Source organism: Marmota marmota, unplaced genomic scaffold, assembly GCF_001458135.2.
Source record: "Marmota marmota marmota unplaced genomic scaffold, marMar, whole genome shotgun sequence".
Classification (NCBI taxonomy): Eukaryota; Metazoa; Chordata; class Mammalia; order Rodentia; family Sciuridae; genus Marmota; species Marmota marmota.
This window is the reverse complement of record NW_026000211.1, coordinates 15,183,558-15,189,736: the sequence shown is the minus strand read 5'-3', so window position 1 is coordinate 15,189,736 and position 6,179 is coordinate 15,183,558. Positions and strand designations below refer to the sequence as shown.

Below are 6,179 nucleotides of genomic sequence, written 5' to 3'. Positions count from 1 at the left end.
GCCGCGGGGCGATTTGCTGAATAAGCAGTTACCCTCCGTGCGACAAACCTCTCGCGTTTGAGTCCCCGTAGCCGATCCTCGTGCGATGGAAATCCTTCCTCCAGGTTCCGGAGCACCCCACTATTGCTGGAAATTCCTAACAAGATATCCTTTAGCCGTCCTGACTTGTCATACTCCCACACAGTGAAGCAGCACACGGGGGTAATGCACTCCCCTCGCCGCCATCTTCCTCTGTTCTCCCCTATCCCAACTTCTAGCACAGCAATTCCAAACAATATTTCATTTAAAGAAATATTTTGAACTTCTAAAAACTCATCAATAGTAGAACATGCAGTGCTATCAGGGAGTGTATCTGAGTAGGACATTTGACTACAGGAAAAAAGAAACCACAATCAAAAACAGAAAAGAAATGTTAAAGAAATTGACAGTGGTCCTTTTATCCCATGACTAATATCTCTTCAACCACCTTGAATGTAGCCTAAATCTAAAGATGAGGGACCCATTTCCTCCCATGTAATAGTACCTTATTCTCTCCAAATGCATTTAACAACATAAACAGTGGGTGGTGATACTAGAATATTTCTACCGAGTAGGACAATTAAAAAAAAAATAGTATGGCAAAGCTAAAAATATATTGCACAGGTAAGAAATTAAAAATTAACTAAAATGGAATCTGTTTTTATTTCTAAATAAAGTTATATATGTCAATTTCTATGGTTAGAAAATTATTTTTTTTATACTGGGAAATAGGTTTCTTTTAATCCTCAAGATATTTTGCCTTAGGATAGCTTCACTCTTAAGATAAAATTATATTACATTTGTGTATATTATAAAAAATTAAAAGTTAATTGTAAAATTAAAAAATAATTTTATAACCATTCATTTTAAGGACTTGTCCTATATTAATAAAAATGAAGCTTGGGAGTTACAGGAAATGATATTAAAATGTACCATTTACTAGCAACAATGTTAAAGAGCAGAAGGCATTGATTATTATTTTATTCACATTCTCTAAGTTTAACTTTAAACTTATTGCTATTAAATAATTTTTAAATAAGAGATTTAATGATTGGTCATCTAAACTAGTATTTACTCTGACCTTGACCAAAAACTCTTATTACCTAAAATCTCTTTTTCCCTATGTGATGGAAAACCATTTCTTAAGGTTACTTACTGTAGAAAATTTTAAACAATTTTTCTTTAAAATTTTCCCCCGAATTCAGTTTATTATTATTATTTTTTAAAAAAACCTAAGCACAGTAGAGAAATACATAAAGAAATCTTTCACGGACTGGGAATGTGGCTCAAGTGGTAGCGTGCTCACCTGGCATGCGCAGGGCACTGGGTTCGATCCTCAGCACCACATAAAAATAAAATAAAGATGTTGTGTCCACCAAAAACTAAAGAATAAATATTAAAAAAATTTTAAAAAAGAAATCTTTCAGGTTACATTATGTCAGCAGATTTTGTTTCTTAAAGAACAAATAGAAGAAGTGGCTTATTAAACAAATGACACACTTCCAATTTTATATTAGGTTTTAGTTTTATTTATAAATCAGGGAAATTTTTTGGCTTTTAAAATTGGTATTGAGCATATTACTGGAAAAACTATTTCAGTAGTAGCCTTATAGTTTTAATGTTGGATAAAAAAGGAAAAAGAATTAAAATGTATTACTGGGTAGAGTGGAAATGTAAAGTTATAATGAAATAATACTTAAGTATAAATCAAGTTTTATTAAAATTACAGTATATGTGTACATATTTTCATAGAAATAAAAGTGGCATTTTTAAGAACAACACTTTGGTTTATTATAATATTTTAGATGATTTCATTTGTGATTGTAGATGTCTAATTCAAATTATGTCATTTCTTTCTGTGCTTGGTACATTCCAACCATGAAAAATAAAATTAGCATTTAAGAAATAACTCAAGAAAGAGACTCCTCTTTCTTGCCCCAGTGAGCTGGGTAATTCTTGCAAATTGGTCTTTTGGCCTGAGTGCTTTAGATAATTATTTAAGTTCTCTACTTTAGGTCAAATATTCAGATATTGTTCAACATTAAGCACACGATAACTAATTTATCTTTTTCTTTAGTAAATTGATCAAGTATTGAGTGAAATAGTGTATTTTAACTGTGGATTGCATCATATATTCTCTAATTGTTCAGAATAGTGTCTCCAAGTTAATGACATCTTTTTTATTATTATGTTCATATTTGATGGATTAAGAAAGATTTGTTGAATCAGAGAATTTTGGATAAACATTGAAACAAGTTTCTAATCAGAATGAAATTTGAGCTATTCATTATTCAGTATCTATAAACCAGTCATCACATTACCTATAAGTATGGGGAAACAATGAATACATTGTTTTCTTTAACAAGGATATTTTTGTATTTTTCTGTAATTAAAATTTTCTTTTCTCAGTTGTAATTTTTAACTTATGGGTTAACACTGAGAAACAATTTCCACTTTGTAGATTTTCATTCATGAAAATAAACTAAAACTAGGATATTATAATAGTTCTTTTTATTAACATAAAAAAGTTTTAGTAGCTATTGCAATTTAGAATTTATTGTGTTTTAAATTAATCATGTTTTGTGATTTTTTTTTAAACAGTGAATGACTTCAGATTCTGCTGTGGATATAGATTTTTGCTGCAAGGAAATAACAGTAAGTGTTTATGTATATGTAATAACTTTTTAAAAACTTCAACATCTCAATATTTAGGATTCCATTGATGCTTAAATTTATGAGAAAGTTAATATGATTACTTAAAATTTAGCCTGCCATGCCATTTTTCGTTTTTATAAAATTCATTCACTTTAAAAAATTTTCCCATCAAATTCTCTCAGATTAAAGTCAAATCACTTTATTTTAGTTTTTATTTTTTTTAAGTAAAGTCATTTTAATATTAAAGGAAAATAAGCCATTACAAAATCTTTCCATTTTCCCCAGTGTTTAACTTAGTTTTGGTATTTAAATTTCACTTTCTGCATTTTCAAACATTGATTTTTCTCTTTGATTATTTTATTTATCCAGATTCTCAGTTTCTCATGGGCAATTATTTAATAATTGATCAAATTTTGGATTGAGGAACATGTTTTTTACATGATCATTTTAAAGCCATTCATATCTTTATTGAGGTTGCATGTTAAATGGTTTTTAAAAAATAAATTATTTTAATGTTGAAAGGTGGGAGCATCTTTCTACCAATTGATTTTAAATGGTAAACAAATTAGGATGATATGGATTTTTAACTCTTCTGCAATGTAATTTTCATAGTGGTTAATCCTATGTTTATTTCAAATGTGAACATAAGTAACTTTGTTTTACCCATTCTCCTGGGTTATCTGTCCCTTTTCTTTACATTAATGTAATTACTTGAGAATTATCTCTATTCCAAATTGAATAGGGAAATATCAGCATGCTGCAGGCTCTTTGCTCATCCAGGAATTAAAGTAATTTAAGATATGAGGTGTAAGTGGAAACTTCACTTGCAGAGGTATCTCTCTGAAACTTTTAGAGACAAAAGTGCTAACTTCTGAATTCTGAATTTTCCAAACACTTCCAATTACTGTTTTTTTTTTTTTTTTTATCTACTCAAATAGATTTCTGGTGTGTGTCCAATCTGGACTGTGCTCTGGTTTGTATTCCTTACTTGTACTATTTCTTGACTGTTTTCCTGACTCAACAGTTCAACTGTTTATCAATCCTCCTCTACAATGAGCTCTGATTTAAAATGACCTCCCAGGGCAATGAAAGTGTCATCTTTCCTGAATGCAAAATTTGTTATTGTAATACAATAGAATAGAAAAAGATTATTATAATTATAAAATACCCAAACATAAATCATTAAAAAATATGCTGTATTTAAAATAAATTATTAATTTTCTTTTAATTTTGAGGAATCCAGCTTTGCTTCTTATACTTTGGTAGATAAAGGCATTAGTGAATAAAATATTTAGACTTTGAGAAGGGATTAACTGGTGTTAGTTTTGTGTGATAACCTAAACATGACATAAAATTTTTGGTGAAATACTATTTCTCTGTCCTATCATGCATAGGGAGAAGGAAAAAGAGCAGAGAAAATGCCATCATAAGCAAGAACATAAGGATGATCATTTTTCTTATACATTAACCAAGTGGTAAACACTAGTTCAGGACTGCATAATTTATAAGTAACATTGTGACAAATTTATTTGAATCTATTTCTTAGTAGATGTTTTTAGTATGTTTTCATTTTCAAATAATGTTTATATATTTTATAGAAAAAAATCAAATATAAATATGTTTATTCAAGTATGATATGCATAGGAATATGTATAAAAATATATGTATACAGGCACACATACTATATATATATATATATATATATATATATATATATATATANTTTTTTTTTTTTTTTTTTTTTTTTTTTTCAAACTTGTACTTTCTTGGGATCCCAAACTAGAAAACTTGGGATATGCACACAGAATTTTATTCATCTTTGGATTGTTCTAATTTTATTTTATTTCTAAAATGCTCACCCTTAATCTGTTTTTATTTTGTCATTTATTCATGGATTTAACAACTTGAGAAGTGAGGTGCATGGTCTTAGCCTCTAGAGATATATAGAGAAAAGTTCTTGTGTTCTAGATGCTCACACACAGCTAGAGAAATGTGAATATTTGACAAAAAAATCTCCATTTTGATGGGGCTGTGAGACAAGTCAGATATAGCATCTAGGAAGTGGAGGTGAGCAACCACTTCCTCCTTGGGTGCTAAAGCAGGACTTTCGGAGAAGATATTTTTTAAGCCACTCTGAGTACAGGTGTTATGATTTAGATGTGAGGTGTCCCCCAGAAGCTCACATGTGAGACAATGCAAGAAGGTTCAGGGAAGAAATGATAGGGTTGTGAGAGTTTAACCTAATCAGTGAATTGATCTCTGATGGAATTGAGTGGTAACTGGAGGCAGGTGGGGTATGCCTGGAAGAAATGGTTAATTGGGGGGTGTGGCTATGGGTACATATTTTGTGTATGGCCAGTGGAGTCTCCCTCTGTTTCCTGATCACTGTGATGTGACCTGCTTCACTCCGCCACCCTCTCCTGCCATGATGTTCAACCTCACCTTGAGTCCCAAGAAATGGAGCCAATCTTCTATGGACTTAGACCTCTGAAACCATAAGCCCTCAAATAAACTTTTCTTTCTCTACAATTGTGCTGCTCAGATCCTTTAGTCACAGCAGCAAAAAGCTGACTAAAACAATTTGTAACCGAAATGGTGTTGTGGTTGTGGGGTGTGTGTGTATGTGTGGTTCAAGGTGGAGGTAGATGGCTCTAAGATCAAAAAGTCTATAGTAATTATTTTAGGCTTTATAGGAGGGGAAGACCTGACATCCAATATGTAGCAAGATCAAGATGACAGGAGAGCATTATATGCTCAGGGCACATAGAATAAATGTCACAGAGTAGTAAGAAAGAACAAGAGCCTAAAATTGTATCTGCAGCTTTACTAAGGACTTTGCTTTTTTTTTTTTTTTTTTTTCATTTCTTCCCAGAAAATAAAAGACAGCCCTAGCAGATTTTATAACAGTCAGGAACATTGGAATTGCATGTGGGAAACATTAATTGAACAGTGGTTTTGAAAAAAGGTTAAGGGAAGGTAGACAGAGAGCTGCAGACATAGAGAAAACCCAGTTAGAAAACTGCAATAATAATTCCAAGAAGCCAACACTGATAGACTGATCAAAGGTAGTGACTGTGGGGGTGGAATAGAAAGGCTTAAAAACTTTAGCTTTAAGAAACCGTGGAGACAGGTTATTTATTCGAGGTTATCTGTCTTGTTTAAAGAAGCAAACTACAGGATAATTATTGATTGAAATGCCTTTGAAAATGAGAGTAGGTCGAAGGAGAAGAAAGGCTAATTTTAAAATAAATAGTCAAAAGAGCAGAAAGATTTAATTCAATTTTGGGCACTGCATGCCTCCTCATAGTCCCTGGAGGTACCTACAGTGGTGGTTTTGGAGCCCAGAAGCCAGGCCAAACCAGTTGGCTATACTGGCTGTGATCATTAGTTCTATCTCCCATAATGTACTGTCCAATATGGTAGCACTAGCCTCATGTTGCTATTAAAATTAAAATTATATATATATATATATACAGAAATGTAATGTCCCACTTGTACCCATCACA

General features: G+C 31.5%; 1 protein-coding gene across 5 annotated transcripts in view; it reads left to right on the top strand.

The window, feature by feature from the left end:
* Window positions 1-6,179, top strand: part of Tenm3 (teneurin transmembrane protein 3) — a 2,471,519-nt gene that overhangs the window by 725,870 nt on the left and 1,739,470 nt on the right. For all 5 annotated transcript variants that reach the window (XM_048791931.1, XM_048791932.1, XM_048791930.1 and 2 more), the window contains exon 5: window positions 2,620-2,673. The gene's annotated coding sequence lies outside the window, so the exon portion shown is untranslated. The remainder of the gene's footprint in view (window positions 1-2,619; window positions 2,674-6,179) is intronic.